Raw genomic sequence first — 19,415 nt, 5'->3', positions numbered from 1 at the left:
CCAGCTCAGCAGATCGCGTTCGGATCCGTTCAGAGAAGGATCGAGATGCCGAGCGCGGGTAAACGGCGGGACTAACTACCACCACCTTGACAACCGCAGCCTATGCCCGAACATATCAGGAAGGCGCGTGCATGGATTAACGAGATTCCCACTGTCCTTATCTAAAATTTTACGCAATACTGCCGCGACGGAACCGAACAGGCGCTCGGAGACCCGTACGTGAACCGTCCCCGATACTTACGCAGGAAAGACCAGCTCGGAGTTTTAACAAGCACCAGAGCCATAGACAGATAGTCTACATTTCAAAATGTCCATATACTTACGCAGGAAAGACCAGCTCAGCAGATCGCGTTCGCATCCGTTCAGAGAAGGATCGAGATGCCGAGCGCGGGTAAACGGCGGGACTAACTACCACCGCCTTGACAACCGCAGCCTATGCCCGAACATATCAGGAAGGCGCGTGCATGGATTAACGAGATTCCTACTGCCCCCCTAACTTCTCTCCGCTTGGGGAGTAGGACTTGCTAGGACTACTGTTTCAGCGATAGTCCTAATCATAGAGAAAGACAAATAATGCTCATCTTGTAGTGTGGAAAATTGGCAAACTCATAGTAGCAATGGTCCCAGGGTGCTTTGTCCATTCCACCACTCGGACACGGCCAGTTCCGTCAACTCTGCCAAGACTCCCTAACCTAAAACATTAAAAATCATAACTAGACTATTGATATTCCGATGGGAGGATGATTGGCATTAGGAATGATTGAACAATATGAAACACAATCACGAAGTTACTGCACCGTCCTACGGGGTCGCTATCTCAATAGACCTCATACCTTGCAAATCAAACATATAAGTCATCTAACTAATAAACTTCGAGCAGATAAGTCTAATATAAACAAATGTAGTATTCAACATATCCGAAAGTACTTAAGCAAAGGTAGAATCCTGGCCTGTTGGCGTTCGGTCATCAAGTGCAGAGGAACCGCAGGTTGATGTGGATAGCTTCGGACATGTGATTTCCAGATTGATCACGGTCGGCTCTACCAGTTCTGTCAGGGGAACTGGACACGGATAACCTAAAAAATACAAAAAATGTAAATACACCGCTGGTATCTTAATTGGAAGGTGACTAGCAACAAAATAAAATGAAATAAAAGTGGTTAAACAATATCAAAACATATCTACGGCGTCAAATTCACCCTGAAATAATACGAAATATTCATACAAAAGTACAATCTAGTGACACAGATGGTGTCCGACATAACCTCCAAGTGGTGCGAGGGGGTAAAACAAACAAGTCACAGGTCGACAAATCACATAAGATCGGTCTAATCCATAAGAAAACCTAAAAACACAACAATAACAAAATAAAATAAACAAAACGTTTAAACAGAACGAAGACATAACCTCCAATGCGTGTACGTCAATTCTAATGAATGAGAGACGAAAACAATATCCAACGACATAAAGTAGAGAAAGAAATCAGGCGGCGCGCGCCATCTAGCGAGAACCAAGACAATCAAAGAATAGGATTTTCAAATATAGAGAAGCGTAAAATTGTCAAGAATATCATTAAAAATCTTTGAAAATTGTATTATATTATATTCTATTCTATTCTAAATTAATGATATAAATAGAATATGATATAAAATATCCTTAGCTAAGCATCAGAATTCACCCACAGTCGAAACAAAGGAAGAGATATATTCACATCAAGGAAGGCTCTTCGAAACAATCTAACCTAAATTGCAATAACAACAATAAGTAACCTATGATAAATCACTAGATTAACAAACATATACATACATAAACGGCACTCTCACCTAGATTTCAAACTTACTCAAAAATGCTAATTATATAAGGCAATACAGGTCATCACGGATAATCCTCAAAGGAAGTGCACATCCGAGAGGATGTCAAGGGGCAAGTCAGTAACTGTGTATAACCGCAGCAACTCGGAATAAGCGAAAGATTGTTGCATGGAATATATAAACATCTTCAAACTAACATCCGGTCAAATCTCTCAATGTCATTTAGTTGCTCACTAAAAGCAACAATATCATTCAATTACCTTAAAGGTAACCATACGAAGTAACTAATTGGTACCCTATAGTCAATAAATAGACACTTACTGTATAAACTACCCTAATGAAAAGAAATACATGGGTTGACTGTCATGCATGGCCTTCCTACGGAGACAGTCATCGTACCAATGCATCCAAGTGGGGTGTTGGTCCAACAGTAAGGACATGATCATTAAACTAAAAATTCACAATATAGAATTAGTAGGTAGTGAATCGGATCGACAATTATAAATAATAAACGCATATATAGCTGGAGACCACCAAATCCAGTCGCAACAATAAATGACAGTCTATCATAACTCGTCGCACAATTATGTTCCATAGTAATCTCCAAACGATGACACGGCACTAATAGTCGGTCCGAAACGATAAATTAAAGCAACTTTCATCTCATTTTCAATTGATCACATCAAATTCTAAGAACAAATAACATAACCTCATAAATACAGCTGACATGTACCGGTTCGATATACAGAAATCCTAATCTTTGCAAATCCGATCATAACAATTAGGAAATAATTAATGAAATGAATGAGAAATTAGAAAGATACGATATCGATACAATAAAATGGATATTGTTCAATACTCTCATTAAGAAGAGACTGCATGCACGAAGATTCAGAGAAAGGTATTGTCAAAAGTATTGCGATCTATAAAATATCGTCGTAACTCTGTCGTATATCACAAAACCTCTCAAAATTAAAACTTATGCCTGTTATTTTACTACTTAAGCTAAAATAATAAAATTCTCTTTTTCAGCTGTCTTGGTGGTCCTGAAAAGGACCGATATTTGATGATAAAATAGGTTACATTCGTTTTATTTAGTTTTGCTATCTGTCTTTTTAGGTAACAATACAGCTTGGATATTTGGCAGAACGCCGCCCTGGGCTATAGTAACTCCGGATAGGAGTTTGTTCAATTCTTCGTCGTTTCTGATGGCCAATTGCAAATGCCTAGGGATAATCCTGGTTTTCTTGTTATCTCTAGCGGCGTTACCCGCCAATTCGAGAACCTCGGCTGCCAGATATTCCATTACGGCAGCTAAGTAGACGGGAGCACCGGCCCCTACGCGTTCGGCATAATTCCCTTTCCTTAAAAGTCTGTGAATACGACCGACAGGGAATTGTAATCCCGCTCGGTTAGAACGAGACTTCGCCTTTCCCTTCACTTTTCCGCCTTTACCACGTCCGGACATTTTACTATCGATTGCTTCTAGAACTCGCTCGCCTTAGAGTTGAAATCTGTACTAAAACTGTCAACATACTAGCAACGAATTTTGTTCGTAAGCCGAACGCATGATCTCGTACGCGACCAATGAAAGGCTAACTCAGATAATAGGCGGGGCTTAGGAGTGTATTTAAGGAGCCTATAAATTCTAAGGATTCCTGAAATTTGTTTTAGTCTAGTACTTTTCGTGGTTCCTTTAATATCGTAATATTTATTTCGAAATGCCTCCGAAAACAAGCGGTAAGGCGGCCAAAAAGGCCGGTAAGGCTCAGAAAAATATCTCCAAAAGTGACAAGAAAAAGAAACGCAAGAGGAAGGAAAGCTACGCGATCTACATTTACAAAGTTTTAAAGCAAGTTCATCCCGATACGGGTATCTCCAGCAAGGCCATGTCGATCATGAATTCTTTCGTGAACGATATATTCGAAAGGATAGCCGCCGAAGCGTCCCGTCTCGCTCATTACAATAAAAGATCTACTATCACAAGCAGAGAAATCCAAACTGCCGTGCGATTATTGCTGCCCGGTGAATTGGCTAAGCACGCCGTTAGTGAAGGTACCAAAGCCGTCACTAAATATACCAGTTCTAAGTAAACCATAAGCCTTGAATATCATAAAGGAGAAAACGGTTCTTTTCAGAGCCACAATTTAGATAAATAAAAAAAGAAATAATCTTAAAAAAATTAATTTTATATATTATACAGCTGTAGTATCCAATATTGAAATACAAATTTTGTTATCAACAGTATATTATTATTCTTTGGTTATTAGTGATTACATTATTTTTTCTTTAGTTTTTAAAAACAATGCGTATAAGTACACCGACTGTTATTAATTACTAACATGTAGTCGAATATAACTCTGAGATAAAAATCCATAACTCTTTTAGTGGTTTATATAAATATCGATAAAAGAATATTAATTGAATTATCTTCTTTTTCTTTGATTAAATTTAGGTGGTTCTGAAAAGAACCGTTTTTTTTTGTTGCAAAATACGACTATAAGTAGAGTATTATAAATGATAGAAAATAAAGTTTAGGCACGTTCGCCTCTGATACGTCTGGCTAGCTGAATATCCTTGGGCATGATGGTTACTCGCTTTGCATGTATCGCACATAAATTAGTATCCTCAAAAAGGCCAACTAAATAAGCTTCGCTGGCCTCTTGTAAAGCCATTACCGCCGAACTTTGAAAACGTAAATCGGTCTTGAAATCTTGAGCGATTTCGCGAACCAATCGTTGAAAAGGTAATTTCCTAATCAATAATTCGGTGCTCTTTTGATAACGACGAATCTCCCGCAAAGCGACCGTCCCAGGTCGGTAGCGATGTGGTTTCTTAACGCCACCGGTAGCTGGAGCGCTTTTCCTGGCCGCTTTGGTAGCCAATTGTTTCCTAGGAGCTTTACCTCCTGTTGATTTTCGCGCAGTTTGCTTGGTACGAGCCATATTTTTAAAATAGAGGTAATGAGAAAAATTAACAAACGCAAACGACGGCGACCCCTTTCGGACTGATTCGGTCATAAAATCAGAGAGTCCTTTTTATAACATGTTATCTAATCTGATTGGTCCGTTTTGTGCCAGTGGGCGGAACTCAATCCTAAGTCTACAAAACCGGGCTGATTGAATGTAATCGACAACAGTTGTCCGTAGCACTCGTGTTGTGAGCGCGCTACTTATTCGAGATCATTTATTTTTTTTGTATTAGGTTCGATAAAAGATGACCGGCAGAGGTAAAGGTGGTAAAGGTTTGGGAAAAGGAGGAGCCAAGCGGCATCGTAAAGTGCTTCGTGATAATATCCAAGGTATTACGAAGCCCGCCATTAGAAGATTGGCTAGACGAGGCGGCGTAAAACGTATATCTGGTCTGATTTACGAAGAGACCAGAGGTGTTTTAAAAGTGTTTTTGGAAAACGTCATCAGAGATGCCGTTACATATACCGAACACGCCAAAAGAAAAACCGTTACCGCAATGGATGTAGTATACGCCTTGAAACGTCAAGGACGTACATTATACGGGTTTGGAGGTTAAGTCACATTTTATTCGCGAACTAACGTGAAATGTGACCCTCAAAATTAATTTTAGAAAAATTAAACAACGGTTCTTTTCAGAACCACAAATTTATCGATATTTAAAAAACGGAAGCTCTATTAGGATTTAAGGATAATCTTTCAATCATTACAATCATCATAATTTTATTTAAAATAATAATTTAAGTATAACTGGCCCTAATTATTTGAGGGTTTGGATTCTAAAACTCTATACTTAATAAATAGACCGCCCCTTAAATTCATCGTTAATTACATAGATTATATACAAGGCGCGATGTTATAATACGGTTCGATTTTACTAAAGGAGAACCGCTAGAAATAAATCCTTCATATTATTTCGACTTAATTGTTGTTTAATAAAACGATAATTATTGGTATTGGAATGTCTCTTAATTTATCTTACACACCCAAAAAACAATCTTTAAAGTACTTAAACTGTTTATTAGAATATTTTAAATAATTAGTAAGTGCAAGTCATAATATGAGTTTTAATTTTAAGTTCTTTTTTTGTTTTATTATTTTGGTGGTCCTGAAAAGGACCGATAGTTAAAAGGTTTTTGTACGACACAAAAACCCTAAGGCTCATGTAACTTATTTGGTTTTACTATCTGTTTTTTTCGGTAACAATACGGCCTGGATGTTTGGTAGAACGCCGCCCTGGGCTATAGTAACACCGGAGAGGAGTTTGTTCAGTTCTTCGTCATTTCTGATGGCCAATTGTAAATGCCTAGGGATAATCCTTGTTTTCTTGTTGTCTCTAGCGGCGTTACCTGCCAACTCGAGAACTTCGGCCGCCAAATATTCCATTACGGCAGCTAAGTAGACGGGAGCACCGGCCCCTACGCGTTCGGCATAATTTCCTTTCCTTAAAAGCCGGTGAATACGGCCAACAGGAAATTGTAATCCCGCTCGGTTGGAACGAGATTTCGCCTTTCCCTTCACTTTTCCACCCTTACCACGTCCAGACATTGTATTGCTAACTTTTTTAAACTAAAAATAACCGAAAAACTAATGGCGACAACGCTCACGTCCTTTCGACAACGAATGAACAACTGGCAGTGAACTGTCCAGCGAATAGCTTTTATTCGGCAACTTCTCAAAACACTAGTACGTTTCCTACTCGACCAATCAGAGCTTTCTACGACATAACGCCAAGAATGGGCGGAGCTTAGAAGTGTAGCGTCATTTATCAAATAATTAAACGACTATAGGTATATTTCGGTTTAGTCTTTTATCTTTTGCTGTATGGGTAGGTCGCGAATCTCATTCGTTTAAAATGCCACCGAAGACAAGCGGTAAAGCGGCAAAAAAGGCTGGAAAAGCCCAGAAAAACATTTCTAAGAGCGATAAGAAAAAGAAGCGTAGGAGGAAGGAAAGCTACGCGATTTACATATACAAAGTTTTAAAGCAGGTTCATCCCGATACGGGTATTTCCAGCAAGGCCATGTCGATTATGAATTCTTTCGTGAACGATATATTCGAAAGGATAGCCGCCGAAGCGTCGCGCCTCGCCCATTACAATAAAAGATCGACCATCACGAGCAGAGAAATCCAAACCGCCGTTAGGTTATTGTTACCCGGTGAATTGGCTAAGCATGCCGTTAGCGAAGGTACCAAAGCTGTCACTAAATATACCAGTTCTAAGTAAACGAAATATATTATTTTGAAGGTGATCATAATAATATGAAGGGTGGAAAACGGCTCTTTTCAGAGCCCCAAAATGTTTAAAGAAGAAAAAAAGAAATAAACTATTGTTAAGAAGATAGGATATATACGAAGTCAAATAAATTAAAATATAGTAATCGTTCATAAAAATGTTAAAATATCCAGAAAAAAATATTTTATTTTATATATTCATTCCTTTACGGTAACATAATAACAGTATATGTGATACCCCTTTCTTATCGTGATATAAACTTCAAGTCAATCCAGCAGGTGTTCACACCTTATTACTAAGGATTCCTCAATATTCACAATATATTTGTGAGCATAATATTCTAAATTCAATTCACAAATATTATAACTAAAGCGTCATATAAACGGAAAAAATATCAATGTCTCTTTTTTCTAATAGAAGTTGGTGGTTCTGAGAAGAACCTTTTTTTTTCATATAAATACAAAAAACGACCTTAATATAGGACAGCCGTAGCATTTATGCACGTTCGCCTCTAATGCGTCTGGCTAATTGAATGTCCTTAGGCATGATAGTTACTCGTTTAGCATGGATCGCACACAAATTGGTGTCTTCAAAGAGACCAACCAAATAGGCCTCGCTAGCTTCTTGCAAAGCCATCACTGCCGAACTTTGGAAACGTAAATCGGTCTTGAAATCCTGAGCGATTTCGCGAACCAATCGTTGGAAAGGCAATTTCCTAATCAATAATTCGGTACTCTTCTGATAGCGTCGGATTTCTCTTAGAGCGACCGTACCGGGTCTGTAACGATGCGGTTTTTTAACACCACCGGTAGCGGGAGCGCTTTTCCTGGCTGCTTTAGTAGCCAATTGTTTTCTGGGAGCCTTACCTCCGGTTGATTTTCGAGCAGTTTGCTTGGTACGAGCCATCGTCTAAACGGGTCTGACTTCAAACGTGTAGGAAGAATTACAAGCGCAAGCACCAACGAACTTTTGGAAACTGATCGAAGGTGTCAAAGAAATCTCCCTTTTTAATAATGTGTGAAGATATTCTGATTGGTCCGGCTAGCATCTGTGGGCGGGACCCGATTCGAACTCAACAAAACCCATGGTAGGATTTGAAATTGAAATAGTTACCCGTAGTATTCGAGGTGTACGCTGCACAATTCGATTATAAATTTGCTTTCTTTTAATACTAAATTGAATAAATCATGACGGGCAGAGGTAAAGGTGGTAAAGGTTTGGGAAAAGGAGGCGCTAAGCGGCATCGTAAAGTGCTTCGTGATAATATCCAAGGTATTACGAAACCCGCCATCAGAAGATTGGCTAGGCGGGGTGGAGTTAAACGTATATCCGGTCTAATTTATGAAGAAACCAGAGGTGTATTAAAAGTATTTTTGGAAAACGTTATCAGAGACGCCGTCACTTATACCGAACACGCCAAAAGGAAAACCGTTACTGCCATGGATGTAGTATACGCCCTCAAACGCCAAGGACGAACCCTATACGGATTTGGCGGTTAAATAAAGTATTATATATGCTGACCAATTAAAACAGAACAACGTATCTATTCAACTAAAGAAAACAACGGTTCTTTTCAGAGCCACAAATTTACTAGCATAAAAAAAGAAATTTATTATTCGAAAATGGACTAAGATGACGTTAAATTTTATTAAATATCTGCTCCTTTCATCTAAGATTTACTTGTAAAGTAACAAATATACTGCATTATAATAGACGATCGTAATATAAAAAGATAGATAAAGTTTAAAATAAGATTTCATAATAAATGTTAGGTTAATGACAAGAATGTAAATGATGGTGAACAATCGAATACCGAATCTTCGTTGAAGCTTTAATATAGTTTTCCTTTAGAGAGAAAATACTCCGAGATAAACTTCGCGTCGATGAGCTTGGAGAATCCTTAAGATTTCAAAGAAGGTACGGTAGTTCTACGCACGTATGTATGGAGATCGCGTTCCATGTATTTATTGACTTTAGATAACTATTTATGAAAACAGATTTCAACTAAAGAAGCAAAATATACTATAATATATATGAGCATTGTATCGATACAGAAGGGTTTGACACGATATTCTTATAGACGTCTCGATATCGTTGCTCACCCGATACGTTCGATTGTAACCCAGAGTTCGGATGGTGTTAAGAAACCGTTAAATAAGAAGTATATTAGTATAGGATCGGTTAATTTTCATGTCATTGTTTTCTTACAGTTAATTCGACAACGGTACGTTTCGATATAGATTCGTTTTGGACAACGAACAATCTGTACCGCATCAATTAGGAATAATATGTCTCGTTTCTCCAATAATAGCATTAGATCTGTACGGAATTGCATTTATATCAAAAGACGATATATCGGGGGACGTAGATTTGAAAAGATATATTTTCATAGTTATAACCGAAAGTCTATAACTCGAATGTAAATTGGTAGTTTCGACGGAATCGAGAGCAACGCTTGATTTTGTGCTTCCTTCTAAGACGATAGTCAACGTAAAATTTATTGGTAAAGTTTGCTACTTCTACTACGTTTTATCTTTTAACGCCTCGAACATAAATCGTATGATATTCTAAAGGATTTATGTATTTAATATGAGAAATAAGTAAACGGTTCCAAGCTCGATGAACGTTTCGACGAAGCCGGAATATGGAACGTCGTTCGCGCTCGACCGTTCAGTCCTCCGTTCGGCTCATATCATATAGGGTACGCATTAAATGAGAGCGACCGCCAGACAGTTAAAATACGCGAACGAGAAGCATACGCACGTACGTAACTTTGTCAAACGAATCGTGATTAGAACGTTCTTATAAGAAAATTAAGAAATTATATCAGAATGTCGGACGTCGATATTAGCGGACAAGCGGTTTCTCCTTCGTCGAATCAAGGGAGTGGAGGAAATTCCGCCGCCGTTGTTAACGCATCGTCAACAGGCACACCGGCCGGGTCGAATTCATCTTCGGTGTCGGCTACGGGAGCCGCATCAGCTACAGCCGGTAGCGCAGGTTCGTCTGCAGGAGGGAAGAAAGAAAAATCCACTTCGAGCAAGGCGAAGAGTTCTAAATCGAAAGTTAGTCATCCTCCGATCGCTGATATGGTAACGAGTGCAATTAAAGGATTGAAAGAGAAAGGCGGAACTTCCTTCAGAGCTATTAAAAAATACATAGCGGCCAATTACAAAGTGGATGCTGACAAATTATCGCCCTTTATAAAGAAATATATAAAGACGTGGATCGCTTCGGGTGTTTTGGTACAAACGAAGGGCAAAGGAGCTTCCGGATCATTTAAATTAGCGGCTTCGGCACGTAAAGCAGGAGGTACGACAGCCGCAGGTACGAAGAAAAGAAAAACGGCCACTGCCAAAACCGGACAGAAAAATAAACGAAAACCAGTAGGAGGTGCCGCGACAGCTACGACAGCCGGTGGTAAAAAAGCGTCTGCCAAAAAAACCTCAGAGAAAACGGAAAAAAAGACGACCGCCGCCTCCGCCTCAACTAAGAAAACCACAGCTAAAAGTAAGAAAGGTGAATCTGCAACTTTGGCCGAGAAAAAAGCTTCTGCCAAAAAAGCCGTCGAAAAGAAAACAGGAAAGAAATCTACCGCCGCCACGACTACGTCCGCTTCCAATGCCGCCGCTAATAGTTCATCTTCGAAAGCAGCAAAAAGCAACACGGCCGCAAGATCCCCGAAATCGCCTTCCAAAGCGAAAAAATCTAATAAAGCCGGACCTACGAAAAAGCCCAAGGCGCCTAAACCGAAAAGTGCTAAGACGACGACCTCAACTGTTCGTGTTGCCGCTGGTGAAGGTGCGAAAACTAAAAAACCAGTATCACCAAAGAAAAAGAAATAAAACTATTTCTACTACGTATGACGATATATTAAACAGGCGACACATTTCATCGTCAGATCAAGAAGACACGGAGTTGAAAATTACAAATATCCCGACACTCCTGGACGTGCTACGACTTCCCTAAAAAATACGTTCGTCCAAGACCGTATTTTTTTAATAGAAAAAAAACGGTTCTTTTCAGAACCACAATATAACTTTATAAAAGAAAGAATATTTATATAATTTATTTATTATCTTATTATTACTTAAATGATTATTTTCTAGATAGAGCCGTAACTAATTAGGGAACCGATCGATCGATACTCTAAAACAGTAATAAAGGAATATTCAGTACAGATCAGATTATTTATAAATTTTCTAGTTAATATTTATTCTTTAATAAGAACGCGTATTCTAACTTCTTTTTTATACGATTTTGTTGGCCCTGAAAAGGACCGATATTAAAGGGCGTATGCAAAACTTTAAACGGTTTGCGTTATCTATTTGGTTTTGCTGTCTGTCTTTTTAGGCAATAATACTGCTTGAATGTTAGGCAAGACGCCGCCCTGGGCAATAGTAACGCCAGATAACAGTTTATTCAATTCCTCGTCGTTTCTGATGGCCAATTGTAAATGCCTAGGGATAATCCTTGTTTTCTTGTTGTCTCTAGCGGCGTTACCCGCCAACTCGAGAACTTCGGCCGCCAGATATTCCATTACGGCAGCTAAGTAAACGGGAGCACCGGCCCCTACGCGTTCGGCATAATTTCCTTTCCTTAGAAGTCGGTGAATACGACCGACAGGAAATTGTAATCCCGCACGATTGGAACGAGACTTCGCCTTTCCCTTCACTTTTCCGCCTTTACCACGTCCGGACATGTTAATCTCGATCGTTGTTAGATACTGCTCACCTTTAAATCAAAAACGGTACTGGAAATTTCTTACAGATCGGCCTGGAATTTTGTCCGCGAGCCAAACTCGTTATATCATACGCGACCAATCAGACTCTAACTCGGGCTATGGGCGGGGCTTAGAAGTGTTCCTTCGAATGTTATAAGTTCTAGAATTAAAGGCATTTTTTTAGTTAAGTACTCTTTGAGGTACGTGAGACGTCGGGATTTTTATTTCGAAATGCCACCGAAGACAAGCGGTAAGGCGGCCAAGAAAGCCGGAAAAGCCCAGAAAAATATCTCTAAGAGCGACAAGAAAAAGAAGCGCAGGAGGAAGGAAAGCTATGCGATTTACATATACAAAGTTTTAAAGCAGGTTCATCCCGATACGGGTATCTCCAGCAAGGCCATGTCGATCATGAATTCTTTCGTGAACGATATATTCGAAAGGATAGCCGCCGAAGCGTCGCGTCTCGCCCATTACAATAAGAGATCAACGATCACGAGCAGAGAAATCCAAACCGCCGTTAGGTTATTGTTACCCGGTGAGTTGGCTAAGCACGCCGTTAGCGAAGGTACCAAAGCAGTCACCAAATATACCAGTTCTAAGTAAATTAATTCACATACCTATGTGTGTTTCAATATACTACTTACCTGCAAAATCGGTTCTTTTCAGAACCACAATTGGATATACATTTTAAAAAATGAAATGTTAAACAGTAGCTGACATTTTATAAAAACAGAATTTTCAGATATATATATATATATTGTAGTTATTGTATTGAATTATATTATATCATTATAATCTGTTATATAGTAAGTATATAGAATAAGTTTTGTAAAAATGGTACGGCCCGAGATTGTTATTTAAAAATAAGGTAAAGTATTTCTGGAGTGACTTCGAAAATATGTGTATTCATTTTTATTACGTTTATGACTATATGATAATTAATTTATTTTTCCTAACTGTGGCTAATTGTGGATTGTGGCTAATTTCTACACGATAAGTATTAATCACGGGAACGTCTCGAAATGAACAAATAGGAACTGTAATTAATCAAGAATTTAGAATGGAACTATCGTCCTAATATAATGAGGATCGTCAAAGAGAAGATACTTTTTTTTTCGTTTACTAGGTTGACCTTGCTTGGGGACAGTGGAACTCAGTGGAAAATCGCTGATGGTGGGTGAGGAGGATAGGCCTGTGGTCAGAATCGATATCTTGGAGTACTTGCAGGTCAGAGGCTTGATTCGAATTTTGATAGATAAAAAAGTCAATTATTGTCGGTCGATTGGAGGAGTAGTGAGTTGGTTCGCTTGGAGCAATAAGCCCAAGTTCCAACTCATCTATTATCCCGGCCGATAGTAATTCTTCCAATAGCTGTGTGGTTGATGGCGTTGAAAATGGCCTGAAAATCTCCTTGGTCATCTGAATATGTTCCGAAGAGTATTTCGCCAATGGAGATCGGGTTCGTGTTCTAGTGGAATCCAGACCAGCCAGACGACTGTTATCTTGAGTTCCCCGTACATGAGTGGGGGGAGGAATTGGTCTTTTGGGTTTGGTTGTTTTTGGAGTAGGTCGGCACTTGCATCCCGAGTAATTTGCGGTGTATGGTTCTCAACAGTTGGTGCATTTCGGCGGGGAATTTCTGTCTTTGGGACTTGACGTAGGCCGGAGTGGCTTTACAGTTGGCCGATGAATGACCGTAGAATTGGCAGTTAAAACGTTGAACGCGCCTGCCGTTGCCGCGCTGGGCTTGGACTTTTACCACCTGATTCATTAGGCGGTCGACCGCGAAGATACGGCGTTCCTCTCGAGGAACCGACCAACATGGATTGGATTGAAACCGAGCTTCATGAGCGCGGTTCGGACTTCGAGTTACCATTACGTCGAGAGAGAAATATAATATATTAGCTGACCCCGCAGACACTCCGTACCCTGTACTCAATGGATAAATAAAGGATTCATTCTATCAAATTCTTCGTTCAAATCACTTTCGAATCATCCTTAGGAACATTCTGATATCGGAAAACCTTATCCGTAGTCGATAAACGATATCTAACGGATGAATTATAGAAAATGGCCAATAAGCGGCAAATATCCGATCGTAAGGGTGCACCATCGTTTCGGCGAATCATTCTTTTGGAATCTTACGTTCTACAAGCAAAACATTTATTCATAGGTATATACCGATAATAACGAACGGGCCGACGTAACAACCTAAAATGTCCTGAAATACGTGAGAACAGTTTTACTCCGATCGCCGTATCGATATGTGACAGTATCCATCCTATGAAGGATCTTTACATTCTACTAGCATAATTTTATGGATCGGAATTTTCCGACTTTTAAAGAACGTGATCGGCAGTCTAGAAACGGCCTGAGGACGTATTAACACGAGAGGTTAAAATTATTGCTTTAGAAGTTCACGTTGTCTAAAGCTAAAGTTTATTCATCGGAACATTCCGATAATAACGAGAACGGGCAGACGTAAAAACGAAAAATTTGCGCAACGTCCGTATAAACGATCTGTTCTAAAACACCCATACATTTCCGATAGCTGGCGAGAGACCCGCGCTTAAATCGTGTGCGCTTCTACGTGGGGCGATACGAGAGACGGATACGACGGGTCGGGTCGACCGGCGCTGTGACACTTTTACCGAGTGGCTTTTGATCAGCGAAGGTGGTATTACATATTATATGTTAATATATAAGATCCGAACCGTATTTTTTTATTTATCTAAATAAAAAGCGTATTTCGTCGTGTTATTATATATTCGTAACGCTCTCGCGATTTTGTATCGTCGTTTCGTTGTTCTTCCTGGTCGGTTTTTTTCGATATATCGGGAAGCGTACGACGACGACGACGGTATCACTGCGAGATCGCGAATTCGGCGGGAACATTCGGCTTCGTTAGAAGAAGATGATCCACGATTCATATGCGATTGGAATTATTATTTTTATGGACGTATCGGTTTTTCATCGGAACGTTCATAAAACAGCAACACATTTTGCGATAGCTCTCTGCTCTCCGAGCGAGAATAAAATAAAAAATCACGAAACGTTTCTCGTACGAGGTTTCCTTGTCGCTTTATATATTTCTATCTAGCGAAGGGTTCGGAGAGAATGTTTTTCGAGGTCTTATAAACGCCGAACGATATTTTGCGGCATCCAATTTTCGACGTAGTCGACGATCGTCGTCGATAATCGAGATAATTGGGTGCCTAGTCGATCGGTTGTGTATAAAAAAAACAAAAGATGTGTCTAAGATGATGATATCGTTTTGTTTTATTAGACAACTAATATTAAAATGTAAGAGCGTGGCGCCTCGGACCGGTTTTTCCGTCGTCTAGGCGCGCTATCATGCACCTCCTTTTTATTAGTCGTCGATATATATTATATATCGTCGTCTTACGCACACGTTTCTTTATAAGTCAAACTTATAAAATAAACTGTGTCTGTATTTGTTTTATCTGCTTCGTGTCGATAAAATAATAAGAACAGTTCCCTGGTTGATCCTGCCAGTAGTCATATGCTTGTCTCAAAGATTAAGCCATGCATGTCTCAGTACATACCGAATTAAGGTGAAACCGCGAAAGGCTCATTAAATCAGTTATGGTTCCTTAGATCGTACCCACAATTACTTGGATAACTGTGGTAATTCTAGAGCTAATACATGCAAACAGAGCTCCGACCAGAGATGGAAGGAGTGCTTTTATTAGATCAAAACCAATCGGTTTCGGGTTCGCGCTCGTCATCGTACAACTTGGTGACTCTGAATAACTTTAAGCTGATCGCACGGTCTCGCACCGGCGACACATCTTTCAAATGTCTGCCTTATCAACTGTCGATGGTAGGTTCTGCGCCTACCATGGTCGTAACGGGTAACGGGGAATCAGGGTTCGATTCCGGAGAGGGAGCCTGAGAAACGGCTACCACATCCAAGGAAGGCAGCAGGCGCGCAAATTACCCACTCCCGGCACGGGGAGGTAGTGACGAAAAATAACGATACGGGACTCATCCGAGGCCCCGTAATCGGAATGAGTACACTCTAAACCCTTTAACGAGGATCAATTGGAGGGCCAGTCTGGTGCCAGCAGCCGCGGTAATTCCAGCTCCAATAGCGTATATTAAAGTTGTTGCGGTTAAAAAGCTCGTAGTCGAATTTGTGTCTCGCGCCGCCGGTTCATCGTTCGCGGTGTTAACTGGCGTGTTTTTCGCGAGACGTCCTGCCGGTGGGCTTAGTCGTGTCGCGTCGCCGTCGCGCGTGCGTTTCGGCGTGCGTGTTGTGCGCGTCGTGGTTACGACGGCCCAACTCAATCCTGCCGCGGTGCTCTTTACTGAGTGTCGAGGTGGGCCGGCACGTTTACTTTGAACAAATTAGAGTGCTCAAAGCAGGCTAAAATTTCGCCTGAATACTGTATGCATGGAATAATGGAATAGGACCTCGGTTCTATTTTGTTGGTTTTCGGAACCCCGAGGTAATGATTAATAGGAACGGATGGGGGCATTCGTATTGCGACGTTAGAGGTGAAATTCTTGGATCGTCGCAAGACGAACAGAAGCGAAAGCATTTGCCAAAAACGCTTTCATTGATCAAGAACGAAAGTTAGAGGTTCGAAGGCGATCAGATACCGCCCTAGTTCTAACCTTAAACGATGCCAGCTAGCGATCCGTCGACGTTCCCTAATATGACTCGACGGGCAGCTTCCGGGAAACCAAAGCTTTTGGGTTCCGGGGGAAGTATGGTTGCAAAGCTGAAACTTAAAGGAATTGACGGAAGGGCACCACCAGGAGTGGAGCCTGCGGCTTAATTTGACTCAACACGGGAAACCTCACCAGGCCCGGACACCGGAAGGATTGACAGATTGAGAGCTCTTTCTTGATTCGGTGGGGTGGTGGTGCATGGCCGTTCTTAGTTGGTGGAGCGATTTGTCTGGTTAATTCCGATAACGAACGAGACTCTAGCCTGCTAACTAGGCGCTTTTTGACATCCTAAAGGCCCGCCGGCCGCGTTGCTTTCGGGTTTCGCGGTTTCGTGCGCGGTTTTTACTGTCGGCGTACAAACTATTCTTCTTAGAGGGACAGGCGGCTTCTAGCCGCACGAGATTGAGCAATAACAGGTCTGTGATGCCCTTAGATGTTCTGGGCCGCACGCGCGCTACACTGAAGGAATCAGCGTGTCTTCCCTGGCCGAGCGGCCCGGGTAACCCGCTGAACCTCCTTCGTGCTAGGGATTGGGGCTTGCAATTGTTCCCCATGAACGAGGAATTCCCAGTAAGCGCGAGTCATAAGCTCGCGTTGATTACGTCCCTGCCCTTTGTACACACCGCCCGTCGCTACTACCGATTGAATGATTTAGTGAGGTCTTCGGATCGACACGCGATGGCGTTTCGGCGTCGTCGATGTGTAGGAAAAGATGACCAAACTTGATCATTTAGAGGAAGTAAAAGTCGTAACAAGGTTTCCGTAGGTGAACCTGCGGAAGGATCATTACAGTGTGTTGTTATGCCTATATATATATAATAGGTAAACGTACAAGTCTGTAAAAATCATTGTCGAACGTTAAAGAGCCATCTACGAAGTTCGGAAGTTCCGATCGAATTTCGACGTCGTCAACGTAGCTGTTTTCGGGTACCTATAATATATGGTTTTAAAAGATGTACGCCCGAAAGCGGAGATATATACGATGAAGATGTTGTTATATAGGACGACGAGTAATAATCGTCGGCCTACGACGGATTTCGTTATAAATGGACAAATCGAGCGCAAAATAAAACGATTTTGCCAATTATATTTCTAATCGACGTTTCGATCCTCATATCGACGAACATATACGATGATCGGTAATGTGATTAGTTTACGAAAATCTTATCACCCTTCGTTTGTTTCATTCCAAAAGGGTGAGATTTAGTTTACGAAAATATTGCCAAACTATGATCAGCGTATGCTCTTTTGTTGTCGTACGAGGTGAGACGACGAAAATTTACAACGAACGTCACCATTTCGAGTAGTCTGTCTCCGCTCCTCTCGTTGTGTGTAGTGGAGAAGACGAAAATAAACCGTAAGAGCGTTTTAAAGTCGACGGCGGCTGCGAAAGGGGCGCAAGCGCTGTCTATGACGTGAGCGCGCGTCGTCGTCGTCGTCGTCGTCTTATAATAGAAACGTTTCGATATGCGTTTAAAACCTAACTTAAAAAAAGATTACCCTAAACGGTGGATCACTTGGCTCGTGGGTCGATGAAGAACGCAGCTAATTGCGCGTCAACTTGTGAACTGCAGGACACATGAACATCGACATTTCGAACGCACATTGCGGTCCTGGGATCTCATACCCGGACCACTCCTGGCTGAGGGTCGTATCTCATTTCAAGACTGCTCGGATTTTCTTTGATCTTCGCGATCGACGAGAAATGTCTGAGCGTGCTGAGCGTATAAGCGCGATTCGATCGCGACGTTCTAAAACGTGACAGCGGACCCGTACGTGTGACCTAACTCTCTCGTACGGGTCGTACGAATATGAAAGGGATGAGACGTGTTTAAAACGGTCGTTCGCACGTTTTTGTGATAAACGTAGCGCGCACCATTAATACGATCGTCGTATCCGATAAAATTAGTTTTTAATCGACGTCGGATCGTAGGTGCGTTGTCTCTCGAATACGAGGGAGAAAACACCGTTTTTCGACGGCGCGTCTTTTCCATTCTAAACTTTTATATTTCGTATTGGCTCCTAATCTTCATTATTATGATGATTACGAGCGCCACGCATATTAAACTAGCGACCTCAGAGCAGGTGAGACTACCCGCTGAATTTAAGCATATTACTAAGCGGAGGAAAAGAAACTAACTAGGATTCCCTTAGTAGCTGCGAGCGAACAGGGATTAGCCCAGCACCGAATCCCGCGACCGACATCGGGCGCCGGGAAATGTGGTGTTCGGGAGGGTCCATTATCTCGACGTTACGTCGCGCGTCCAAGTCCATCTTGAACGGGGCAACAGCCCATAGAGGGTGCCAGGCCCGTAGCGACCGTGACTGACGGCGAGAGGATCTCTCCTTAGAGTCGGGTTGCTTGAGAGTGCAGCCCTAAGCGGGTGGTAAACTCCATCTAAGGCTAAATATAACCACGAGACCGATAGCGAACAAGTACCGTGAGGGAAAGTTGAAAAGCACTTTGAAGAGAGAGTTCAAGAGTACGTGAAACCGTTTAGGGGTAAACCTGAGAAACCCGAAAGGTCGAAGGGAGAAATTCATTCGCGGCTCGTAGTAGGCGGCGTGCGATCGCGTGACACGTGACGTTTCGGCGTTGCGCGCGCCTTTCGTACGTCGATCCGGCGACGAACGCGTGCACTTTTCTCCTTGTAGGACGTCGCGATCCGTTGGGCGTCGGCTTAAGGCTCGAGGTGGAGACCGTAGACTGCGGTTCGCGCCGTTTTCGTTTACGGACCCTCGTGTTCGCGGTCGACTCGCTCGACGGTATACCGAATGGTTTAAGGCCGCTACTCGTTAGCGTTCGGCTCGTCGCAAGCGCGTCAGATGCACGTCGGTAATCGGACCCGGTGCCGTTTCCGACCTCTGATGACTGTTGGCGACGAGGTTCTCGAACAGACCTAGACCGATCGGCGACGCTATAGCTTTGGGTACTTTCAGGACCCGTCTTGAAACACGGACCAAGGAGTCTAGCATGT

General features: G+C 41.7%; 3 non-coding genes across 3 annotated transcripts in view; all 3 read left to right on the top strand.

Annotated features, from left to right (window-relative positions):
- Positions 1–15,235: 15,235 nt before the first annotated feature.
- On the top strand, positions 15,236–17,226 carry LOC143206393 (small subunit ribosomal RNA). Its single transcript, XR_013008363.1, has one exon. It is a non-coding gene; the product is annotated as a small subunit ribosomal RNA (ribosomal RNA).
- Positions 17,227–17,934: 708 nt separating this feature from the next.
- LOC143206392 (5.8S ribosomal RNA) lies at positions 17,935–18,089 on the top strand. Its single transcript, XR_013008362.1, has one exon. It is a non-coding gene; the product is annotated as a 5.8S ribosomal RNA (ribosomal RNA).
- Positions 18,090–18,508: 419 nt separating this feature from the next.
- LOC143206394 (large subunit ribosomal RNA) overlaps positions 18,509–19,415 on the top strand; it is a 4,098-nt gene continuing 3,191 nt past the window's right edge. Inside the window, exon 1 of the ribosomal RNA XR_013008364.1 lies at positions 18,509–19,415. This exon is cut by the window's right edge and continues 3,191 nt beyond it. This is a non-coding gene — a ribosomal RNA (large subunit ribosomal RNA).

Source organism: Rhynchophorus ferrugineus, unplaced genomic scaffold (genome assembly GCF_030347505.1).
Source record: "Rhynchophorus ferrugineus isolate W39M unplaced genomic scaffold, kcgeb_rfMv2 rfM672, whole genome shotgun sequence".
Lineage (NCBI taxonomy): Eukaryota > Metazoa > Arthropoda > Insecta > Coleoptera > Curculionidae > Rhynchophorus > Rhynchophorus ferrugineus.
Note: the sequence above shows the minus strand (reverse complement) of the source record. Positions and strands in the feature narration are given on the sequence as shown.